At 39.0% G+C, this 25,057-nt stretch overlaps 1 protein-coding gene across 3 annotated transcripts in view; it reads right to left on the bottom strand.

Moving 5' to 3' along the window:
* Positions 1-25,057, bottom strand: part of ZNF385D (zinc finger protein 385D) — a 922,283-nt gene that overhangs the window by 567,063 nt on the left and 330,163 nt on the right. The window contains exon 1 of one of the 3 annotated variants that reach the window (XM_045007124.1): positions 24,676-24,775. The exons of the other annotated variants lie outside the window; for them this stretch is intronic. The gene's annotated coding sequence lies outside the window, so the exon portion shown is untranslated. Of the gene's footprint in view, positions 1-24,675; positions 24,776-25,057 lie in introns of those variants that run through there. 3 annotated transcript variants of the gene reach the window in all.

The raw sequence follows: 25,057 nt of genomic DNA, 5'->3' as shown, positions 1-25,057 counted from the left end.
ATCAGGAGCTTTAACTGGGCTTTAATGAAAGAGAAGATGCAGCACAACTGTGTCAATGAATTTCTGTATGCTCTTTGTTTCGCTGGACAGCCACTGCTAACTGGAGAGGGGCCTATTGCTGACTTTGTGAGACAATACTGTCCAGCAGCAAAAACCTTTCCCAATGCAGGACACCTCACTCGTAAGTATCTGAAAGAGAATGATGATGCTTTAGTATCTAAACTGATGGAACAAATTGGTGGAAATGTGGGGTTTAATCTGATTTTTGACAAGTCTCCTGATGCTTTGGGCCATCTGATTCTTGGCCTTTTGTTTTCATTTCTTGAATTCAAAGTGCATAAACCCTCATTGTTTTGTGCTGATGTGACATTTATCCCCTCTGCTGATGCCTGTTCTGTGGACACAGCAATAACTGACATGTTTAAGATGTACCAACTAACTTGGGAAAATGTGGCCACAACTAACATAGATTCTGCTTCCTACATGGGAGATTACACTCAATCAGAAACCAGAGCTTTTATATATTACTTGTCCTGTTCATCTGATCAACATTGCACTGTCAGCAGCTACTGCTACAGAAGAAATGAAACACATAAAATCTTGCATCATTGGATTCTGGAGCATGCAAACAAGTTGAATGTTTTGTTTTACACAGTGCGAGACGAGTGCAGAGCCGACTGCCGTTTACCTACCCCTGTTGTGACACATAGGTGGCTGAGCTTGTACTTCACTGGCTGTCATGTAATTAATTCATGGACTGTGCTAATGTGTCTCCTAGATCATCCTGAATTTGTTGCTTCTAGAGCAGAAACTCTGAAGAGACTGGCAAATAACCAAAATGATCACCAGATTCTGCACACCAAGGTAACATTCATTGATGAAAACTTGGAATCACCATGTGACACACAGAAAACATTGGAGTTTTCTCTGAATACTGACAAAACGTTTGCCAATACAGACTTTTACCAGGTCCTGACAAGCAAAATCTCAGCTGAAATGAGCACAAAAGCTGCAGGAGAAACATACAGCAGGAAATCTGGATTTCTGGAAATCCTTCCAACCCCAGAAAACTAGAAAATCAAAAAAGCATTCAAAACCTTCAACACAATGCTCAGAAAGAAATGGGAGACAACTTTGGCCCATAATCTGAACCCTGAAGTGTTTGGTGATGAAGATTCTTTTTGGAATGTCATCCCTTCCTCAAAGTGAATTTCGCAACAGACTATGACTGTTATGCTAGAATATTTCTACCATTTGCCATGAAAGATGAAATTTCAGATCTGAAAGGGAAATTTACTACTTACATGAACATGCCTAACCCTGACAGTGTGAAACTGGATGTTCTGGCTTTTTGGAACAGTCATCAAGACACACTTCCCAACTTCAGCAAAGCAGCACAGTCAGCTTTGATTGTACCTCTTGAATCTATTGATGCAGAGCGCTTATTTTCAAAGTTGGACTACCTCCAAGACAGCAAGAGACTCAACATGAGTGAGGATACTTTGAAGAAAATTATCCAAGCGTACACAAACCAGTATTTCTGGAAAAACTACTAGCTCTGAGATATACAAAAAAAAATCTCTGTACATAAAAAACCCCAATTTCAATGATACTATAGTAAAATATGTGTATTATGAAAGGGTATTTTTGTTTGTTTTTCTTTTTTCCCCGATTTTTTCCAATTTTTGAAAATTATTTTAATCCAATTTCATTCCAGTTTTAGTGTCTGGAAAATAAATATAGAAAAATTCCCAGATTTACAAATGAAAACTGAAAACATGGAACACTATTTATGTTATTGTTTATCTGATTTGTTATATGTTTAGTGGACGTTGTTATGAATAAAAGGAAGTTTAATCAAAGGCTATTAATAAAAATAACTCATTTGAGCAAGAGACATCATTTGCTCCACATTTCCAGAGATGATGTATCCTAGTGACACTACTAAGTTCATAGAGTCAGACTAGTGATGGTGCTGCCAACAAACTCTTGTGGGAGCAGCTCTAATAAGCTTGAACAGGGGCCTAGTAGTAGTAGACAACAGTATGCTCATTGGCAGTTCTGCAGTCAGGGATTGCAGCCAGGAGAGCAGATCCAGAAGCAAAAGCCTAAAGGGTGAAATTGTGCACCGGCAAATAACTGTGTGCCACCAACTGCAAAGTGAAACTTACTAATGATTTATTATCAGCTAGAAGCCCACCATACAGATAGACCACAATGGGACACAGTGCCCTGAACAGACAATACAGCAGGTATGAAAAGAAAAAGATGAGGGGAGAGAGACAAGACAGAGAAGATGCTGTTCTGGACCCTCTCTTTAAAAGCATCAGACCGATCCTGCTTACTCTACCCATGGTCATGCAATGTCCTAATGCATGGGAAAGGAAGTAGCATATGAAGAGCCAGTGCAGGGGATCTACATAGACCCATTGCATGCCATGGAGTGGTGCTCCATACAGTGACTTCAGTGTCAGTCTGGAATTGGTAACAAGGCAAGACCAGTAGGTCCACAACTGCATGCAGCAGAAGAACTGTACACAGATGGTCCCTTTTGTGCATGCAACCTGAAGGACAATTTCCCTCACTTCCTTTATAGTCCATATAATTGCTAGAGGAAATCTAGTAACCTTAACTTGTCATTCTGCTTACATATCATTTAAAAACAAATTTAAAAGCTTGCAGGTGTTTTATAAGAATACCTATGATTTAGAAAACCAAATAAAAAATTTGCATATTAATTCAAGCTTGCACTTCTATAACTAACTGTAATTAATCTACATTACTATAGTAGATTTGAGACCCTATCCAAACGGTGTTTCTATTTTTGTATTCCTATTAAAACACTAATACCAAAATAGTAATAAAGTAGAAAACTATAGTGTTCCCGGGGTGCCAAGATACTCATCTAATTGGCTTGAAACAACAACAAAAGTTGACTTTGATTAACCTCCAGTCTGCTCCCTGTAGGCCTGATCCAAAGCTCATTAAAGCCAACGTGAGTCTTTCCATCAACTTCAATTTATTTTAATCAGGTCCCCTTTTTCACTGCTTATTCACAAATATATGAAAAGACTGCAAAGATCAACTAACTTTTTATATGTGCCAGCAATAATTATTCTTGATTAATTTTCTACAGTTTGTCTTTTAGAAAAAAAAAACAGTTTGTCTAATTATTTGTTAACAACCTGTAATTTTCAAATATTCAGTTATTCATATACCAAGACTCACTATGGTACACCGTTCAAGCAATGAAAGGAAGAAAGAAAGAAACCTCTCAGGAGGACACTTGCTGGATGAGACACATGGGCACAAATCCACAAAGGGATTTAGGTAGAAATTTAAGTGCTGAGGGACTTTATGCACTTTTATGGTAAGTCTGCAATTTAGAAAAGGTTTTGAGAATCTCAGTGGTGCCTAAATTTTGGACTAAGGCACCTAAAATGGAAGTTAGGTGCCTACATCCTTTTATGAAGCGGGGCCCTAGTTCCTTTAAACTGGCTCCTTGCTCACGAACAGCAATCTATAGAGCATTGTAACAGAAAGCTGCGTAATATCTATACCGCATAACCAGAGAAAGCAAGTATATACTTAGGCTTGGTACTGGCCCACTCAACTGGGTAAATTTCACTCTTTGTTCTCAAGATATATATGAAAGGTTACAGATGTGGAATGTTTAATATTTCACACACACAAAATCTGTGTGTACATTTCCCCAGTATCGATGGCCAAGCGAAATCAGATGAATTGTGGGTTCAGCTATCCAGCGATAAAGAGAATATCTATTCACCATCACTGCTTTTTATGCCTAGAGTTGGATTTTAAGATAAATAAACCAAATTATGTTTCACAGAAGGAAGCTGATACTGAACTAGAAATTTCCCATACTATTTAGTGGGCCCATAAGGCTAGTCCTCCCCCATATGGAAACCTGAATGAAAATCAAACAAACAAATGGAACAGTAAAAGAGAACTATGCCTGTTATAACTTATTGTCAGACATACTGTACTTCAACATTATTATTTTCTAATGTTAATACAAATATTCTAATGTTAATACAAATATAAAGTTAATTCTGATCGGTATTACACTACCAACAGAAGACTTTCTGTTGAAGGATATAGTGAATTTTGGAGTATAAGACTTAAAATCACTACCACCACAAGGAGGAGTCTGTGTACAATAGCTGTACCTCAAACTACTGCACATAATATTCTGGCAAAAAATAAATAAAAGTAGAGGCAAACAAGGAAATTTTATGCCCACAATCTTTTAATTTCTCCCCAGCCAGATATGAACATAACATAGCCATATATTAAGCAAAGTGTGCTTGTATACAAAGTTATAAAACACTATAAATAGTGAGATATCAATTTGCAGTATTGTTGAAGCTGTATTGGTCCCAGGAAATGATAGAAACAAGGTGGAGGAGGTAATACCTTTTATTGGACTAACTTCTGCTGGTGAAAGAGACAAGCTTTCAAGTTGCACAGACCTGAAGAAGATCTTGTCTCTGAGATATAGATTGATAAATACACAGAGAATAGGTGATAAAGATATCCATATGAGAAACTGCAGAGCCACGAGGAATTGAACTTTGACCTTATCCGTACTCAGCCCCCAATCCATCTTCACATACAATATTTCAAGCATTCCAGAAAAAGGGTGCAAATTAGGGAGGAATGTGGGGGAAGACAAATGCTCCCCTTAAGGTTTATGCACTTGCTCAAAGCAGGGGCATAGCAACAAGTGGGCCTTGATGGGGCATGTCCCATCCAATTAGCATCCAGGCCCATCCAAAACTGAGCCTGTGTGAATGATCTTGAATAGCAGTGGTTCTAAAGCTGGCCCAGGTCACATGAGCCAGTGACTCTGCTGCCATGTTGTTTCTTCCCCCTCCTCATCCCCACCCAAATAACAGCAATGACAGAGGAAGCTGCATGGGCCAGCCTCCAATACCAGCAGTGCCTCTCTCCCAGGCAGTGAGCTCTTTCCCCAAGCTGGGGAATTAATGTCAGTAGGCCCAGACAGTGATATAGGGGCAGGATCTCAAAATGCCCTGGCTCCCACTCGGGCTTGGCAGGTGCATAAATCATCCCCCTTCCCTGGGTTTACTCCTGCACATACACCCCATATACTCATGGCAGGGGTGTCTGGCTTAACTAGTTGTTCTTAATTGCATATTTAAACTTTGATCTGAAAAAATTTCCCCCACCCCAGAAATACCTGACTTGGTATCACTATTCCAAACCTTTTAGTAGCTTCTACGCAGCGATAATCTAAAAATATATGTATAACTACCTGTGACGCTGGTAGACCAGGTGTCAGCTCCTGCAAAGGTCCCTAGGTTTCACTGAATACTTACAAATGCATAACTGGAAACCAGTCTGGCTTACTTCTGTGTTAGCATTATCAGAATAAATATTAGCTTTATAACAATGTATTTAGTGTTTAGAATATATGGAATACTTTTATGATGCTGCATATATTAATACTACTTATAATGTCTGTATCCCATGTTATAAGGTAATGTTTAAATGTTTTCTCTGTAACTATAAAAATGATTAAGACTGTAAATTCCCCACAGTCAAGGGAAAAGCATTACCAAATGTGAAATATTAGATCACCCCAGGAACTGTTATATCCTGTCCATCAGGAAGGACTACTGAATCCAAATGAACCATTTTTGAACAAAGACTTTGTCAATTGTTTCCCCCACTCACCCATGAAGAGGCTACATGCAGGAGCACTTGTCTCATCAGCTTGAACTCGGAGGGGGTGGGGGGGATATAAAAATCCCTAGCCAGAAGGAATTGGGGTCTGTTTATGCTAGCTGAACTCTGAGGGGCAAACATTCCTAGAAATAAGCAAGAAATCCCCAAGCTGCTTGGCTTGGGTTAGCCCTAAAGGACATAAAAGCTTTCTTGCTATAAAAGTTTCTATTACCTTTTGAATTTAAGATTGTACCACATTTTTGTGTGTGTGTGCGCGCGCGCGCTTACCTTAATCTTATAAATAACAGTCTTATTTCTTTTCTTAGTTAATAAATCTTTAGTTAGTTTATTACATGATTGGCTGCACGACTTGTCTTTAGCTTGAGCTCTGAGTACGATTGACTTGGGGTAATTGACTAGTCCTTCGGGACTGGGAGTAACCTGAATATTGTTGTGATTTTTGGTGTAAAGTGACCATCTATCACATATTGCACATGCCTGAGTAGCAGGAAAGACTGGAATACCCAACAGGACTGTCTGTGACTCCATGATAAGACTGTTGTAGTGCTTTAAAAGTTCACACTTGTTACTGGGATGGTAAAATCTAATTAAATTATAGAATGTACAACCAGTTTGGAGCTTCTGCCCTGCCTTTTGGCAGTCTGCACTGAAGTTGGCACTCCCACTCGTGAACTACACCAAATAATGCTGACTCCAACTACCAGATAAATGTTTCTTTTTCCTCACCACACTCAAAATGTGAAGTGTTCTCTCCAAAGTACACTGGTCCCAGGTGCAAGACAAAATTTAATGTCTAATCTCTCTCAGTCCATCAGAATGCTTGATAAAGATCTTGTAGGTGTTTATCTCTGTCTGAGGGATTGGAGCAAATTCGGTTGTATCTTAGGGCTTGGCTGTAGACAATGGGTAATGTGATGTGTCCTGGATAGAAGCTGGAGGCATGTAGGTAAGTATAGTGCTCAGTAGGTTTCTGGTATAGGGTGGTGGTTATGTGACCATCACTTATTTGCACTGTAGTATCCAGGAAATGGATCTCTTGTGTGGACTGGTCCAGGCTGAGGTTGATGGTGGGGTGGAAATTGTTGAAATCCAGGTGGAGTTCCTCAAGGGCCTCCTTTCCGTGGATCCATATGATGAAGATGTCATCAATGTAGTGCAAGTAGGGGAGGGGCGCTAGGGGAGGAGAGCTGAGGAAATGTTGTTCTAAGTCAGCCATAAAAATGTTGGCACACTGTGGGGCCATGCAGGTACCCATAGCAGTGCCGCTAACTTGAAGGTATAAGTTGTCCCCAAATCTGAAATAGTTGTGGGTGAGGACAAAGTCACAAAGCTCAGCCACTAGGCATGCTGTGGCCTCATCAGGGATACTGTTCCTGACAGCTTGTAGTCCAGCCTCATATGGAATATTGGTGTAAAGCAATACACCATGCTTCTACAACCATGGTGGCCAGGATGGTGTTTTCAGGAAGTTCACAAATGCATTGTATCAAGTATCAGAGGGGTAGCCATGTTAGTGTGGATCTGTAAAAAGTGACAAAGAGTCCTGTGGCACCTTATAGACTAACAGAAGTATTGGAGCATAAGCTTTTGTGGGTGAATACCCACTTCGTCAGACGCATTGTAGTTTCCTCAGGAAGTCGGTGGTGTCTTGAAGATAGCTGGGAGTGCTGATAGCGTAGGGTCTGAGGAGAGAGTCCAAATAACCAGATAATCCTGCTGTAAGAGTGCCAATGCCTGAGATGATGGGGCATCCAGGATTGCCAAGTTTATGGATCTTGGGTAGCAGATAGAATACCCCTGTTCGGGGCTCTGGGGGTGTGTCTGTGTAGATTTGTTCCCGTGCTGTTGCTGGGAGTTTCTTGAGCAGATGATGTAGTTTCTTTTGGTATTCCTCAGTGAGATCAGAGGATAATGGCCTGTAGAATGTGGTGTTGGAGTTGCCTGGCAGCCTCCTGTTCATAATCCAACCTGTTCATTATGACTACAGCACCTCCTTTGTCAGCCCCTTTGATTATAAACTTCAGAAACAGACTTCAAAGAGAAACAGCAGAATTAAAATTCATTTGCAAATTTAACACCATTAATTTGGGCTTGAATAGGGACTGGGAGTGGCTGGCTCATTACAAAAGCAGCTTTGCCTCTCCTGGAATTGACACCTCCTCATCTATTATTGGGAGTGGACTACATCCATCCTGATCGAATTGGCCCTGACACTGGTTCTCCACTTCTGAGGTAACTCCCTTCTCTCCATGTGTCGTTATATAATGCCTGCATCTGTAACTTTCACTCCATGCACCTGAAGAAGTGAGGTTTTTTACCCACGAAAGCTTATGCCCAAATAAATCTGTTAGTCTTAAAGGTGCCACCGGACTCCTTGTTGTTTTTTATTTCAGTGAAACTAGTCACAGCAGTGAAGTTAAGCACTCTCTTAAGTCTTTAAATGGTAAGGCTAGGGCCCAGATTTTTGAAGATATATAGGGATTGCTGTGCTCAGCATAGTAATGCCTAACTGATGTAGGAACCTATGTCTCATTTTTAAATGTGATTTAGGTACTTAGGAGCCTAAATACTCCTAAATACTATCAGCTGTCAATAGTATTTTGGTTCCTAAATGCCTGAATTCCTTTTGGAAATGTGATTTAGGCTCTTAAATCAATTAGGCATTGCAATGCTGAATGCATCAACACCTTTAAAAGCCTGAGCCTGGGTGTTCACTGTAATAATCATAGGTATGCACATTTTACAGATGTAAATGAAGGTTGACAGTTTTTCTTTAAATAAATTTCCCACTGAAACTCACATTGGGGCACTACATATTTTAGTGGTTTATTTCCCCCAATAGAAAATCCATTTCACAACCACTTAATCCCTCCACATACCCTCTAAGGCTCCACATCATAAACAGCATCCTCTAGTAAAGGAGACTGAATGGGGATCCCTTTGGAGCCTATCAAAACCAATCTTTAATGTGAGATGGAAACCAGAGTTGAGTAATGTGAGACACGCACTTTCCCATAAGGGCTAAGCTGGCTGCTTCTATGCCATTCTCAGTGGATCACACTGCATTTGAAAAAGTTATCTGTGTGTCACAATAATTATGAAATATGAGCAACACTACATGCAAATTACTTCAACTTTCCTTTTTATAGTAATATAAAAAGCATTTTTAAAAAGAGAGCGAGAGAAAGAATTGTCATGTTTAAATTTAAAACCAAGGAGGGGTTAAAATCCTGCATTACATGGAGTTAAACATAGCTTAATTTTGGAAGGCATATGAGCGTTGCAATAAAAGATTACTAACATGAAGTTAACATCAATTTCCTCCCCCCAAAATTAGTAGTCAGTTGCATAATGCAAATGATACCAGCATGTAAAATTGATTTTCATAGAAAACCAAACTTAAAATGCCAGGTTAAAAAACGCAATTAATTTAGATATTGAAATTGCCATCTTTAACTGAGGTTTGCTGTGCACAAATATTGTAGTACATGGGTCCTCTATGAATAGGTCTCAAAATGTTGTTAGTGCTCAATTGCTCCTTTGCATTCTTAAATTCATCACATGAATAGTGCCACTGAAATGAATGGGTTACTTATCTGCTTAACCTTAAGCAATTAGGACCTAATCCTAAACTGAGAACATATGGACTCTGCATGAACACAGGGTCTACTGACAGTCACGTATTAATGGGGAATCAGGTGGATAATGGACATGTTTAAAGTGATGTCTCTCTTTCCCCCTCCCCATTTTTGATGTTGTCTGTTGGAGGAGTTAAAGAGCTGTTCTACCCTGCCAAGTGACTTTGGAAAAATGCCAAACATGGATCCTCATGATATTGTCTCTCAATGATTTCCGTCTCTGATGATTTGCTCAGTTTACAAGTAAAATGATATTTTACTAACACCAGCTAGCCCTGCAAACTGGACCTAGTCTCTGAGGGCAAATATGATACTGAATAGACACAAAGAGAGGAGATCTATTGATCTAGAAGGTGTTATTTTTACACAGTCATTTTTAAAGTAAATATCTCACTTTAAAGCCTTTTGTAGACAACTGATTTTTGTTAAAAAATATCGGTTGGGCTACAGGAGTGAGATAGCAGCAGCAAGTATATACTCCATGTAGCTTTATCTGCAAAAAGTAACATTCTCCACTGACAAGAAGAAATCATGCCATGGGATAGCCGTGAACTCTTAGCTACTTCTCTAAATGAACCTGGCAATCCTCTACCTCTTCTACACAAAGGATGAAATGAATATATACTCCAATGATCAGTTCCAAACTAATTAGGAAAGGAGGATGGACATCAAATGAGCTGTTGGAAGACAAATACTAATATGCCCGAGCCAAAGGTTTCTAGTTGAAGGAAAACAAGACTCCTTTATACTTAGCATACAAAAAAAAGGAGGAAACCAGAAAACTTTTCTAGCTGTATAGTGAGATTAGCTATACTTCTTGTCACTACTCACAAATTTAGTCCTATAAGATTATTTGACATGTCATTAAGTAAGTCATTAAACATGTTTAGTACCAAAACCCCCCAAAACAATTCACTGAACTGTGTGGAGGTTATACATGTGTAAAATGATGTTACAGTGACAACTGCCATCTAATATGCACACCAAAAAAGGTGGACGACAAATATAAGACACTAATAGCAGGGAAACAAACATATTTAGAGTGCATTTTTTTATTCTTATAATATAGGGATACCAATTTCCACACCAGGTTGCAGAGCAATGTAATTAATGAGCTCTGGAGCTGACAACTGAGAAGGGGAAATATTAACAGAAACCCCATCACGACCTCAAGCTTGTGTTAATAATACCAGTAAGCATTCAAAGTATAACATCTAGTGATTTTAAAAGAGTAGAAAAGCATCTACAAAAATTACCTTTTAAAAAAGCATTATATGCATACCAGATAGCTTTTTTCATCATTAATGAATGATAAAAGTTCCTTGTGTGCATTTAAAAGTAGAAATTGTTGGGACAGACTTAAGGGTTGGTGTTTTTTAAATCTACCTTAGGTTCCTTACAAATATCTATCACATTGGTGTATAAGCTATATTTATAAAAACATAGTGGGAGCTTTTAAATTCATTGTTGGTTATTTTGGTGATGACCATTGCACTGTTGAGAAACTTATGAGGTTGAAATTAAAATTAAACTGTTCAGACTCTCAGACACTGCCTTCATGACACTATGAATTTTAGTTGATTTTTTAGATTTTTTTGAGCATCCAGGATTTTTGAGTAAAGTAGTGAATGGAATTCTCCAAACAACCACATTCAGAGGTAGACCCTGGAGCAGAAAAATCAAAATATTAAAACTTTCCACGGAACAAAAAATTCAGAAAAATTTAAATTCAGAAATATAACATTTAATTGCAGTATTTTCAATCCAAATGAAACATTCTAACATGGGTTGATTCAACATTAATCTCTGCACCTGCTTGAGCTACCATGGCCCTTCATGGGAGTCATAGTTCTGAGTGCTGCATTTCCCACATTCTCCCCTATGGGCCCTAATGTATGGTGGTCTCTCCCTGTGATTGAACCACTGCAGGGACTCCCATGAGGACTCAGACTTTGACGAAATTCCATTTTCCAAGAGGAAATGTTTCATTAGAATTTCTGAGACCAAACTGTTATTGTTTTTAAAACAATTTTTTCAATTAAATACCACATGCCCTTTACAGTAGTTGGGCAGCTGATTTTAATAAGCAATACGACATTTTCTCCAGTATATGTAAAGATAGAAAGACAGTCTGGTACTCTCACAGATGCTTAGAAAATATACCTTGGTCAGGGTATTCTTATATAACAGAATTCTTTGTTCATATTAATAAGACAGAGGTGTCAACTCCAGGCTTGCAGGTTGGATTCAGCCCATTTGACATACTGGGCTCACGTGGCACATTTAAATTCGTCAGAATCTGAGCCTTCATCTTTTTAATTAAAATACTTTTCTAGTGCATTGGAATGCAAAAAAACTCTGACTTTTAAAGGGTGAACTAAGTATATGCCAATACAGTGTCCTGTTCTTGAATCTGCAGAGAGCCATTGAAGCCTCATCTCAGGGTTAACAGCCTAATGATAATACTTCAGATATCAGCATCAACTATTTAATTGCTGAACTTTTTAGCAGATGATGCCCCTGGGATAGAATGATTATAAATATTCACATAAAAAATAAATGTGAGATGTGTCTGGTTGTTTTTGGTACATATCAAAGCTAAAACTCCAGATTAAAGAGGCTGCAGGATTAATGTCAACTACCAGAAATTTAAGCAGAAGTGCAACGCATATGTTCCAGTCACTTAGGCTTTACATTGCCTTTGTTCCTTGAAAACTGATTTTACATTGCATTTAGTTCCAGAATGAGTATTTTTTTAAATGATTATTTCATCACTACAGCAAATAATATCTTAAAGACTACCAAGTGAAGAATAAAAGCAATAAATGTGCTCTAGTTTAAGTCAAATTAGTATGCTGCTTACCTAAGAAATGGAGCCTTGAAGGAGTCCACCTGGAAATACACTTCTTTGCATTAAGACAGAGAGCTCATTCTGCCTCCAACCAAGCATAGTGACAGGAACAGTGAATGCTACCATAGGGTGGGAATTCTTTTGAGATTACTAAAATGTATGATTAAAAGATGTTACTTATTACCTCAGTCACAAGTTTCATTGTATTCTAAATGGAGTCATGTGTCTCTATCTACTATACATCAAGCAACACTTTTTTGAGATTATTCCCTCCAAAAAATCACTACTTGTAAAACTAAACACTGTAGTTTCAATTTCAAACCTGTCTCTGTGTACTGATTTGACAGAGTCAAATTTTATAATGAGAATGCAATTCTGAATTATAAAAACAATACCAATGTGACCTGGATGCAAGCAGTTATTTTCACTAAGAGGCACAATGATTTAAAAAATGTTTTAACTATTGCTTTTGCCTCTGTACTTGTACATCACTGGCATAATTATTCTAGTAGGGTATTTGATTGCTCCAAGAAATATAAACATATAAACTTAGGTTCATCCTTTAATATATGTTTCAGTTAGGTGCAGTTAAAAGTACATTTCCACAGACTGACCAGAATCTGGTCCTTAGTAGTACCCTAAATAGAAAGCACCAACATTCTAATTATTTTTGGTACCCATCTGGCACCATTCACATCAGTCATGGATTTCCTATCAGATGGTCTCAGATATTTAACTATGCTTCTTCTCTGTGCAGGATGGAATACATGCATCTTACACAAGATAAAAGTTTTTAAAAAATCCTCATGAGACTAGATGACTCGTGATTAGTAATAGAAACTTTCACTGTTAAGTTCAAATCAGGCCTGGATTGTTAACGAACTGAATTTGTTACCTGTTGTTGCCTAAAGAGTGGCAAAGTCTAGTTCATAGCAAATAGGGGTCCATACCAATTGGTAGTAACTGTCAGCCTTGTTAGAGGCCTACTATTGAAGAAATTAAGCCAAAAGGTCATTCACTTTCCATCCCCCAAAACAGAGTAAAAAAAACCTGTAACAATATATTGAACAAATTTTGCTTTTTTCTGTTTTCAAATTGTCCACTATCAGATCACTCTTTTCTTCAATTTGTTTGTATTTTAAGTTATTTTCCAAATAATTTCTACAAATAATTCTTGCTCTACAAACTTTTGTGAGCAGATCACTGATTTTTTTTTGGTACATTAAAAATTCAGCTGCATCGATCAGTCTTAACTGGATACATTCAAAGCAGTTCCCTGACTGGATGATTGTAGCCTGGTGTACAGTAGGAAATTAGGTCAGTATAAATACATCACAAAGGTGTCTGAAAAAGCCACATCTGAGTGACACACTTTAACCCCCAGTGCAGACAGTGCTAGGTCAATGGGAGAATTCTCCTGTCAACCCAGCTACTGACTCTCAGGGAAATGGATTACCTACACCAGTGGGAGAACCCTGCTTGTTGGCATGGGTAGTGTTGTCGCTGAAGCAGTGTAGCTGCAGCATTTTAAGTGTAGGCAAGACCTTAGCAATACTTAAGTTTACAAATTCAAAATTAATTTTCTGTTAAAATTGGCCAGTATTTGCTTCAAATTTACTATTTCCAAAATTCAGATGGGACACACTCCACATGCAATCATTTAAAAATTCAAAAGTACATTTGTGTGATTTTTTGGGGCTATATATTCCCAGATATATAGCAAAAACAATTACACAGCATAATGCAAGTAATTAAACAACGGGTGTATGTTACACTTTGCTAAGGAAAGTAAAATCTGATTCAGAGTATACATTGTGCCTAGCAAGTTACAACTACTTACATCCTTCCCTTTGTCACTTTTCCCTACCATACTCTCTCTTCCAGTCAGTCAGCACATCAGCTGTATCATAGTAGATTCCATCAGGTTCAGGGAGATGCAGTGGATTAAATTCCAACGTGACATGCATTGGGGTATGAATATAAGGGAGTCTAAGGCATTGTCTACAGAGGAAAGTTTTCTCAGAATATGTTTTTACACTTTAACTAATGTGGAATTACTATAGAAAAGGCATGTGCCCACACAGCTTTGTTTGCACTGGCTTAAGCTACTTTGTGAATCATGTGTCCACAAGGCTCTGTGCTTTTTTGAAATAACCACACAGCATTCTAGGCAGATATACTGAAGTATAATGTTCTACCGCCAGGCTCTCTGCATTCTGGGATTTTTCTCATGGTGCATTTTAGGATGCTTAACAAGACCTATTGGAATTTTGGGACTTGGGGCCAAACCAAATAATTCCCATGAATCATCTCCTAACATCCCATAATTCATCTGGGTTTTTTTGCCAAACAGTGCCATTTTCAATCTGCTGTTGGGCACACAGAGAAAACTATTCACCTTTGCTATTCTGACTGTCATTAATACACTAGGCTGCTCCACATGTATTGGCAGTCATGCAGGTAAATGGCCTTGGATGGGTTAGAAGACCAAGATATGGGTAAAGGAAGGAGGATGAAGATTAAATCAAGCACTTACTTCTGCAGGAAATTTTCCTGGAGCAGCTTCACTCAGTGGAGTGCCACTTCTGTGCTCAGCCAACTAGGACTGACTAGTGGGACAGTATAGCAATGTAGACCTGAAATGACCAGTAGGGGCAGCAGAGCTTTAGAGTGAGTAAGGCTATTTTCCTAGAAATCTGCCCAGAGCTCACTCCAGAGCTGCAGCAGCAGAACACCAACATGAAATTTCCCTTCAGCATAGAGAAGCATGTGGACATCATCATCTGGACGCTAATCACTCCTGATTGCTACTGGCCAGTAGCTAAGTAGTTTGTTCTCCATGAGAACAGTTTATTTACGAATGTGTGGGCTGCTACAGAGAAGGTGCTGCTGTACCAAGTCATACAATTTGTCAATTCACAAGTAACTATTGATAGCTTTGCATGAATGAGGTTCTTAAACTTTATAGGGACTACTGATGGGACCCACAGCCTTATTCTTTGCCCTCTACACCAGGCCTCAGAATTCATCAACAGAAAGGGGTATTTCTGCATGGTGCTGCAAGACCTCATTGATCACTGTTGTAGGTTCACCAATATTAACATGGGCTGGGCTGGAAAGGTCGATGATGCCAAGGTCTTTAGAAACTCAGCCCTCTTTATTTCCAGTGAGTTAGGGAAACCACTATGGATATTAATGGTGTTGTGATTCCTTCTGTTGTTCTGAGATACATCTTACCTTCTGTTTCCCCAGGCTTATGAAGACTTGTATTACATACTTGGACAGGAGAAAGGAGCTGTTGAACTATAACCCAAGTAGCTGCAGAATGACTGTGGAGCGTGCATTTGGAAGACTGAAGGGAAGGTGGAAGTACCTCACAACAAGGCTGGATGCTTGCCATATTTTGCACATCTGTGAAAGCAACAGGGAGATCCTCTCTGATGGCTGGTAGTCAGTGGTGGAGAGACTTTCTGGATGTTAGCAGCAGCCAGTGAGGGTGCCTCTGCATGGTGCCCCAAATGATCTGTGAAAGGGGCTCAGGGATGTGTTGTGCTCCTACTTTGACACCAGGGTGAAGTGGTGGAAAAAGGAATGTGACTGTAACCAAGATAATTAATGAAATGTGTTTGAGTAAACATTTTATTAGAAACCGATGTTATTAGGAGAAGCTCTACCCTCAATGAAATTTTTCAGCAGAGCTTTTCCTAGTAATTGATTCAGCACAACAGTACAAACTTAAAACCAATGGAACTGGTGCAGAACATGTCTAATGTGCTGAGTGCTCACACGTTTGTAGTGATGGGCTCATAAAAGTGGATTGAAACTGTTTTCTTTGTCCAAGGGGATGCGTAGACTGGCATGGGAAGGGCCTGACATCCGGGAGACTGTAAGGGAGCTGCCAGTGTCTTGTGTCCTCCACAGGGTTCAGGACATGACTAGGTTGGAGTGCTGGTTGGGAACATAGTGCCACAATGTTCTCCTGCAGAACTGTTTGCTTCTGCATCATGTCCAGCAGACAATACAGAGGGTCTAATATAAAATAACCATGAGTGTCTTATACATTTTCAAATATCTCTGTAGATATTTTGACAATTTACCTCATAAAATGTAAATATAGCTAAAAGTTGAGGATGCTGATCAAACTGTGAATTTTTTCCTCTTTCTGTATCTGTCTTTACAGTAAACATGTCTGCATTGCACTGTGTTTAGTTTTTAACCCCTGTGGTGTGGCCTTTTTTGAGTAGGAAGAAGGAGAAGTGGAAAAGCAATTGACTGCAAGAATCCAGCGACACAGGAAGTGGGTAGAGAAGGGCAACCTGTTTTGCTGATGGTCGCAGAATTTGATACTTCAGGGACATAAACCCTTTAGTGTTTAACTATCCAAGCAGGTGCCATTTTGAACCTGCTAAGTAGTGGTGGGGAAAGCTGATAAGACAGAGAGGCACATAGCTCACATCTGCCCAACATTGCGTCTCTCAACCAGTACCCAGAACAGTTATTGAATCCACCTATATAGTTGTATTGTAACACAGTACATAATACTGACTAATAGAGCTGCACACTGCAACAGTTTCAGGCTGACTCTCCTCCTAGATTTCAGAGGTCATCTCCAGGACCTGGGTCTCTGGCTTGGGCATCCAAAATAGCTCTTGGCTACCTGAGGATATCGCCTCCTGATCAGGTTTGTTTGGGGCACCTTCACTGGTTTCTTGGGAATGTTCCAAGGCCTTCCTGTCCCACATTGTCCAGACCACATGCTGGGGTTTAGTAGTGGCCTCTCTTACAAACTCTTGTACAGCTCCTCATTGTATGGGCGGGTAGTGGGAGCAACACCAGATATCCTGTTCTTGTCCCTTATGTTCCTGCAGTTCCATCAGAGCTTCTCTGCTTTGAAATGGCACTGGTCCTTGTTTCAGGAGTATCTCTTCCTTTGCATTTGTTCAGTCAGCCATTTTGTAAACCTTAGAGAGACAACGTGGGTAAGGTAGTATCTTTTATTGAAACAAGTTCTGTTGGTGAAAGAGAGACAAACTTTCAAGCTACACAGAGCTCTTTTTCAGTTCTAGGAAAGGTATTCAGAATGTCATACCTAAACACAAGGTGGAACAGATTGTTTAGTAGAAGTAGTCAACACATATTGTAAGAGACCATTTAAGGTGAAGTGTCCAGTTAACACCTCTCCAGTTATATGACAAAATCCGGGTTAGTGGCTTACAGATTGTGTAATAAGCCATAAATCCTGTATCTTTACTAAAAGCATGATTTTAGTGTGTAGCAAATTTATGAATTTAAGCTCCCAGGCTTGTCTTTTGAAGGTTGTACAGGTTTCCTTTGAAGTCAAGGACTGATATGGAGTGATCGTTTTATGAAAAGTGTTCACCCAGAGGTGATATGGTATTTTTGTCTTTTATCATTTTTCTGTTGAGGTCATTCAAGCGCATAGTGATCGTCTGGTTTCAACCACATAGTTGTTATTGAAGCATTTAATGCGGTGGATGAGGGGAAGCCAGACAATCACTGTGATCGCAAATGAATCACACAGAAAAATGATAAAAATCCAATAAAAGATATTACCTCACCCCCCCTTGTATCTCTAATATCCAACACAGTGGCAACAACAACACTGCAAACAACAATAGCAGTTTGTAGACAGTCTAGTGACTGCTTTTCAGATGGGCCCAGACAAGGAATAGGAAAAAGTCATCCAGGACCTCCAGAGAGGTCCATATGGAAACATAGGGCATAGGGTATAATGAGTACATGCCTCCAGGTGTGTGAACCCACCACAAGCTGGCTGCACAACAGCATTCATATGGGGAGAAGACGTCTAATCAAGATGACCCCAAAGCAATAGAAAGCACACAGCTAAACAGAAAGGCCAATCCAAGTGTAAGGCTAAGCAGTGTAAGATAGAGAGTGGACTGCCAGAGGGAAAATAGTTAATTTAAAATATGGATATGTACACATGAAACTTATTCCAAAACAACTCATTCCAGAACAGAGTTATTTCACTTCCAAACTGGATCAATTATTGCGGATAAGATGCCAGATAATTTGGGGAAAAAACCTTGTAATGTGGACTCGAGGAAGTTTATCTCATAATCTCTAGTTATTCAGAGAAATCTCTCCTTTGTAGACAATGCCTTAATAAGACTAAACCCATGTAATTTACAGGCTAAACAATGTCCTGGATAATTAGATTATATCCCCACCTCCACCATAGAGTTCCGATATGATGCTGGGCAAGTTACTTAAAGCAAACTTTTCACAGATGGTCAACAATTGTGTGTTCCTCATTTTCCTGTGCCCAATCTGAGGTCCTGATGTCTGATTTGGAGTAGTGCTGAGCACTCACAGCTACAACTTAAGTCAATGAGAGTTGTGCTTTGAACATATAAAATACTATATAATGCTAAATACTCTGAAAAAAATCAGGTCCTAGGCATGTCAAACTGGGCACCCAAAATTAGTGGACACTTTTACCTTGGTCTGTCAGTACCAAATCTCCCCATCTCTAAATTGTGGATAATAACCCCCCTCACCTCACAGGGGCACTGGGATGATAAATTCATTTTTTGTGACGCATTCAGAGGCTATGGTGATTAGAAAAGTCTATGAGGAAATTCTGTCTTCAGAGCAGGGTTTGAATAGTGTACAGTAAAGAAGGTATAGGGCCACATAGTGAACGTGGATCAAACAAAATAATGAATAGCTGCTCGTTAGCTGAGCACCATCCATCCTGTGCACTGAAAGAAGCAGAGGCTGGAAAAAAATGAATATGATCATGTAATTAAAGACTGTATCATAAAGCATATGCACAAGGAAGTCAAATTATGGTTGCACAAGCAGCCTTAAAAGTTAGGAAATGCCAGATTTGAGTGTTTAACTTTGCAACCTTAATAATGTTCTTTTAATGTAATCTTTTGTGTGTTTTATATATACAACATATATATAACACGTAACACATACATATAACACACACATACATACAGAAAGAGAGAGAGTTTTGCAGCACAGAGCATGTAGAAACTTTGGGTCAAATCCTGTTTGCAGTGAACAGCCAGATAAATGTGTAGGGAAATAGAAAGGGAGGAATCTTTTGCCATGAGCTACAAGGCAGCTGCCAAGATGTTTTGTGGCGGTTGCTTCAACTCAGTGGATGAAGCAGCTCTCCATGCACTCCTGTCAAAGGGTAGGGGACTGGAGAATCCAAGCCATAGCATGGTCTCTGGCCACTTGTCTAACTTTCCATAAACACATAGCTCTGTGCTGCAGAGAGGATGCACACCCCCTTACATGTCCCCACCACCAAATCCTGCCCCAGATTCATGGCCAGTTTTGCCCTTTTGTAAGAAGTTTCAACATTTCTTTGCACAGTAGGCTGAAAACCCATCAAATGTGACACCATTGGCATTTTATATTTTTATTTTAATATTTAAGAGTAGGAAATTTTACTGTTTTAATAATGATTCTCAAAGAGCACATGTAGTGCACTTTCAGTTAATTAATCTTCCCAGTCTTTTACCTCAAATTATACCTTCTACAATCACAGGTCTATTTACAGGGCCAAACCACACACAAGCACAAACAGTGGTGGTTTGCATTTTTGCCTTAATTTCAAACTACTAGACCTGCAATCTGTTTCCGCTTTTAAAATCCATATAACTTGTGTTTCTCAGTCAGAGTGCAATTTTCATCTACCAGAATGTTCTGTTCTGGTTCCTGGTCAGTCAGACACTGTAATATGCTAGCAGGATTCTTCACAATCCAAATGTTCACCTACAGTGAGTACCATCTGTATTCTTTTAATGCTGCCTCACATAACATAGCCGCCAACACATATAAAATTAATTTAAAAAAAAACAGCAAAGAAAGAAATACACCGGTTACAGTTAAAAAGCTTGCAGAAGGGAAAAGTAACATCAATAAGAAAATGCAAATGCTGATTTACTGCATGGAACATTTTATTACCCTTTTCAAAGTTCTATGAAATAACCACCTTACAAAAGGCCCCATCCAGCTCTCATCCAAGGCAATGGAAGCACTCACATGACTTCACTGAGATTTGAATCAGGACAACAAAAGGCACCATCCCAATTTATACCAGAAAGCACTCATAGGACCTGATCCAGTAAAGCTTTCTAGCACATAAATTTAAGCATGAGTTGTCCCACTGAAGTCAATGGGACAACTCATGCTTAATTTAGAAATTTATACAGCATATTCTAAGTGCTAGAAGCTGATCAGTTGTTGCAGGGGTGTCTGAACGTTCTGGCCAAAAATCACCTTTGGAATCATGGTCCCTGTTCCCAGTTAGAGTCTCCATAGGTGCAACAAACCCAACAAAGGGTAGGGTAAAGGCTGGACCATGGCCTTACCACCTCCATTGTGGTCAGCAAAACTAGCCAGGGACTGATCAGATTGTAATTTGCACATTCCAAGAATATCAGAGATGCTACTCTGGTCATTCCCAAGAGGAGTTCCAGATGTCGTAGCTAGAATTTGTAGAGTCTCCTGCTGCAAAGCACCCCTAGGCACCATCCTCCAGAATGTTTTCAACATGCAGATAAGACTCTTGCCTGCTATAATTTTCATATGTTATTAATGGTTAGATTTATTTACAAAACATTACTAATACAATAGATCTTATCTTCAGAATTGTTAGCGACAACAGCATCCTCAAAAGAGAATATTCATTAGCAGTATTGGACTCCAGATCATACAGGTCAGGTTTTCAACCAAGAAGCATTTGCCCTATGTAACACTGTAACTTCAAGGTGTGAAAAGTTGGTCTTTCTTGAGTCATAACCACAAAGCCAACAAAAATAAGAGTGCTCCTGGACAAAATTACATAACAAGGGCTGTGAGACTGGATAATGCCACCAGCTTCAAATGCTAACCAAACTCAAGTATTTAAAGAGAGTCAGAGTAGAGCTCTTTCAGACTGACAATTTTGGTTTTATAAGGTTTAAGCTTCTGAACAAACTAAAAAAAAACCTTCAGAAAAACAGAAATTTCTCTAAGATTTTTTTTAAACTAAATGACTGTATTTTAATAGTACTTAATTTGTCTTCATCCCAGAGGAAGAAGCACTAGTTTCTAGTATTTCTTGACCCCTTGCTGAAGGGGAATTTAGATGTGAAAGCAAGATGAGTTCCAAGTCCTTGAGGGAACTGGTTAGAGAGGTCAGGACCTGAGTGGCTACCATGTCTCTGCTCTTCCACAAAGTGGAGCCAGAGAAGTTCTTCTCTTTTTGGAAAAGTGGAGACATGGGTGAGAAGCCCAGGTGTGGGAGTGGTCGAAAAAGATAAGTTAAAAAAAAGAGAAAGAAGCAGAGGTTTTATGGATTTTATAGGAAGGAGGTAGAGAATACAATATAAAGACATAAAGAAGGAGTGATATAAGGGATGAAGAAAAAGAAGAAACAACAGACACCAAATACAATATCAGGAAAAAGTATACTATGATCTATGATAGAAAGAACTATGGCAGGAAAGAAATAGTGGGACAAATCTAAGAAGAGAAAAAAGTTTAGGCTAAAGCAAGATAGACCCAGTAAATAAAAATAAATAAATATTATATAGGAAGTGGATTGACAACATCTTACAATTAAATACAGTACACAACTGTTGTAGTCCTAAATTTTTGCCTAGAACCTGCAATGACTTACACGTTTCATTTTATAGGACTATTGACAGTTCATAAAGTTAAGCCTGTGCTTAAGTCTTGGAAAAATATGGGCCTTAAATTTCAGGGGGCATGGCTTGGAGAGGTGAGGAGATGGAACAAGGATTTTTCACAATGGCTTTTTCACAGTTAGTCCTTGACTTCAGTTGGGATTTATGAAGATGCAAATCCCTAAGAATGCTGAAACTGTGTGTGAAACATCCAGGGACAGAAACTATGCTGAAAATCTTTGAAAAGGTTGTTGCATGCCATATAAAAATGAAGGAAACACTTGCAAATGTACTTAGATCTGGCCCAAAGTTATACATATTGATGATTATCAACAAATGGCAAACAATGAGCTTTTATTGACATTGTTAATTTCAGTGTTCAGAAATAAGAATGATTATGCACAAGTGTCTATTTCTTAACTGAAATCAACATGCCACCAAGAGCTGCAAAGGAAGAACAATTAATCCATTTGGAATAAGCAACATAGCTTTCCAGAACATGAAGAGCATCTTGTTAGACAAAAAACAGATACTGGGCTTGCCTTCTTTGATCAAAGTAAACAGCTAACCTTGTAAACTGATGCACTTAAGAATGGACTGGTGAATTACTGATATTGGACATACATACATAAGCTTCAAAGTCACTCACGCTGACTAAATAGAATTATATCAAAGGAAAAAAGAAATTGCAATTCTATCTGGTTGCAGCCACTACCATCAATATATTTATGCTCATCCTGTCACTGTCAAATCTGATCATAAGCCAGTGAAACAGAAAACAAACAATTAGAGAGGCAACTAAAAAGACAGAACAAATGAAACTGATGAAAACTGGTCATATAGGATGGATGTAGAAATGATCAACTAACTTTACTGCATATTGGAATCAGATATGAGCTTGCTCACTCTCTTTGAAATGTAAATTAAAATTGTTGGTTTTGTGGATCAGAAAATGCTACCTTTTATATATTGTGGGAGTATCCTCATTTTAACAAGTTTTGTGGAGCATAGGATCAGCATTATATTAAACAGAGATCCCTGCTGATCCTCTGTTTTTCTTATTAGGGGATTTTGGCTCATAATATATGCATTACATTTCTATTCTAAAGGAGAGGAGAGAAGAGAACATTATGTTTGAAATATGCTATGTAATATATTACACATGTATATTTATTTAAGACACTGCATGAACAGTGAGGGAATGTGAATATTTATCTTTGCTACAGGGAAGGTGAGCCTTTGTCAATAGGAGGACACTGAAAATGGTTTGAGAAGCCCGTAGGGGAAAGGATTTGAAGCACAAGGACTAGTGCATAGACATAGTCTCCATCAGATATGTGGCCTATCAGGGTTGCAAAGCTAGGTCCTAAATGTACAAAGTAACTGCAGCTTATAAGACAGTTAAAGTCTTGTACATTTATATAGTCCTGTTCTTCAGTGTTCCGGGAGGGGGGGGAGGAGAAGTAAGTAAGTAAGTAAAGTTTATTTATTCATGACTAAATACTGGTGACATTATAGCAGAATTTTCTGAAGCCTTCTCAGTCTATTACTAGCTTTGAGCACTCACCAGCTGATCTCACAGTGATCTGTCATACACCATGTACCCATCTCCTCGCTGGTCATTCCCTACTATGATGACCCACCAACATTCTTCCATGGTAACTTTCCTCAAGGTTATTTCCAAAGTATGTACGTTTGTACTTTGCCTGATATGACCAAAGTACATAAGTTTGGACCTGTTAATTTCCAAGACCAAGTTCATTTCTCTCCAATAATATTTCTAACATAAGTGTTTCTATCTTCATTTCCATCCCGGAGATACACAAGACTCTTCACCAGCACCACATCTCAAAGGTGTCAGTTTCCCCCTTGCCAGCATTAGTTTCCCAGGATTCACATCCATTAGTTGCTATGGAAAAAAATAAGTTTTTCAGCAGTCAAACCTTTGTACATTTCATGATGCTATGGTTTTCCTACACATAAGGGAGCCCATGGCTGAGTGAGCCACTTTTAGTCTTCTGATTTCTTTGGAGCTGCCTCCTGGGTTGAACACAAATGATCCCCGATAATTAATTTAATTTACTGACTCTATAGCTTGACCATTAATTGTGATATCCACTTACATCCTGTTATTATTGATTGGGTTGATGTACATTGTCAAGGCTGATTCCCCACTCTAGCACTTTGAGTGCAGAAGGCGGGGGCCCGCAAGGATTTTAAAAATTAATACTGGCCACTCCAGGCTGGTATTAAACTCCCAAGGTCACAGCTTCTCTCTGACCTTGGATGGATAGATGCTGCCACCACCCAAGTGCAAGCCCCCCACCCCTTTTGAGAACCCAAGAAGGAACACTTGAGAATTCCTTCCTGTGGGGTAGCCTCAAGCCCTTTCACTCACACACTCACACACACACACACACACCCCTCCCCCGGGGAAGAGCTGAGAAAAAACCAAGGAAATCAGCTGTTGCCACCAGCTAATTAAACAATATATGCACAAACCTTGTAGGGGCACAAAAATCCAATCCTGTTCTTAAAAAAGGTAAAATGTATTAAACACAAAAAGAAAGGAAATACAGTTGGAACTTAGGCTTTTTGCTAGCTCTTAAAAGAAACAATTACAAAAATTAAGCATCAAGGTAGCTCTCTTGAGGTTCAGCTTAAAGGTTACAAGCAAAACAAAAGCATCTGAGGTTAGCACGGAGGAGTCCACAAGCCAAGAAATAAACAGAAATAAACCTAATAACGTCTTTCTAAACATTCCTAATCTACTTACACATTTGGGAGTTCCAAATAAGTAATTCTAGGTATGATCTGATATTTTTTATCAGACCTGGCTTAAAGCTTCTCATAGCATAATTGCTCCTTGTTCCCCTCTTTCCTGGAGAACACAAAAGACAGACAAAGGGAAGTTTCCCCCCATTTTAAAAAGTTCTAGCCCTCCCATTGGCTCTTGTGGTCAGGTGTCCATTCCTTTTCTTTTACCTGTGGGCTTTTTTAACCCTTTACAGGTAAAGCAAGCAGAGAACAGCTACTAAGAGGAATTTTATAGCTAATTAGCTGGCTGGGTGTCCATAAAAGGGAGCTCCCCCCGCCATTTATCACATACATGTATTTAGTTTTTGCTGTGTTCAGGGATATAGTCTCCAATATTTATT

Source organism: Mauremys mutica, chromosome 2, assembly GCF_020497125.1.
Source record: "Mauremys mutica isolate MM-2020 ecotype Southern chromosome 2, ASM2049712v1, whole genome shotgun sequence".
Classification (NCBI taxonomy): Eukaryota; Metazoa; Chordata; order Testudines; family Geoemydidae; genus Mauremys; species Mauremys mutica.
Note: the sequence above shows the minus strand (reverse complement) of the source record. Positions and strands in the feature narration are given on the sequence as shown.